General features: G+C 47.1%; 1 non-coding gene across 1 annotated transcript; it reads left to right on the forward strand.

The window, feature by feature from the left end:
• Positions 1-878: 878 nt before the first annotated feature.
• Positions 879-980, forward strand: LOC119040780 (U6 spliceosomal RNA). The gene has a single exon (XR_005080923.2). It is a non-coding gene; the product is annotated as a U6 spliceosomal RNA (small nuclear RNA).
• The last annotated feature ends 486 nt before the right edge of the window (positions 981-1,466 follow it).

Below are 1,466 nucleotides of genomic sequence, written 5' to 3' on the forward strand. Positions count from 1 at the left end.
GCTTGTACTTTTTGACCACCTTCACTTATTTGGGCCCCTGCCACCAATCTGTTCTCTGTAGTTAGGAATTCAGGGGTTTTGTTTGGTTGGTTGGTTTAGATTCCATATTCAAGTGGAATCATTCAGTATTTATCATTCCCTGCCTGACTTATGTCACTTAGCATAAGGCCCTCAAGGTCCACTCATGTTGTCACAATTGGCAAGATTTCCTTAGGTTTTATGGCTCAGCAAGGGAATGACAGAAATGCAATTTTATCTGCAAAATGGGGAATGACCTGGCCTCTTCAACAAATGAATTGCAAGGGAATACAAAGAGAGCGGGGGAATCTATCAATTGAAGAGACTATGAGAAATACCAACCACTTGCTATGTGTGTGAATCTTATTTTGATTCAACTGAAAAAAAATTCAGAAACAGCTGTGGAAATTTGAGCCCTGAGTAAAAAATCCATTAACTGCAGATAACTCACCCAAAAGGTATCTTTTCTTTCCGTCATTTTAGGCAGCCTCACTTTTGCTAGGGCTGGGTGAGTCGTTAACACAGATGCTCCACGCAGGGCCGCACACGGACAGACCGCTCCCTCTGGAGAGGCTGCCAAGCCTCCCTGCTGGACACTGGCAGCCCGAGCCACTTTCCCAAGCTAAAACAGCTTTTCCTAAAATCTGGTCGAGGGCATCCCGCCAACCCACAGTCAGGCGGTGGGCACCCTGCTGGCATGTGCAGCAACATGTTTCAAACACTCGGTCAGCTCAGTCACCTCTCCCACCGAGAAGTGCCCTCTGACCTCTCCTATCCATGGGTTTCTGTGCACAGAGAGTGAGAGAGAGAGAGAGGGAGAGAGAAGCTAGCAGTGCCTTATAAGAACAGGCAAGGCAGCAGTGCTTGCTTCGGCAGCACCTACCCTAAAATGGAAGGATACAAAGAAGATTAGCATGCCCTGGGCAAAGATGACAAAAATTCATGAAGTATTCCGTATTTTTATTTTTTTTTAAAAACAGGCACCGTATACCTACCTATCACCTGCCATGTGAGACATTGCATTCAAGCCTCACCGTGACCCTGTGAGAAGGTATTATTATCCCATTTTACAGATGAGGAAGTGGAGGCGAAAGCTTTAAGTAACTTAATGAGAGCCACACAGCTTGTAAATGACAGAGCTGGCATTCAAATCCAGGTCTGTCTGATTGCAAAGCGTGTTTATTTAACCACCACACTGAACTGCCTCCTCGGAAGCTACTCAGTCAGTGTTTGCTGGGAGATACATGACTCTAACTGAGGGATTCGGGCATCCTGCCCTTGTCTCCCCGTCCCCATCTTCATTATGTTCTAGAGCTGAGCACCCCCTCTGCTCCATGTAGCGGAGGGGCTGAAGGACGCATTTCACTGGGCCTGGAAGAATATAAACACATCTGGAAGGAGACTGCTGCCGAGGAACCCATATACCCCCAGAGTATGGACAGGATGGG

The sequence above is a fragment of the Artibeus jamaicensis genome, unplaced genomic scaffold (assembly GCF_021234435.1).
Source record: "Artibeus jamaicensis isolate MK-2021 breed Jamaican fruit bat unplaced genomic scaffold, CSHL_Jam_final contig_797, whole genome shotgun sequence".
Lineage (NCBI taxonomy): Eukaryota > Metazoa > Chordata > Mammalia > Chiroptera > Phyllostomidae > Artibeus > Artibeus jamaicensis.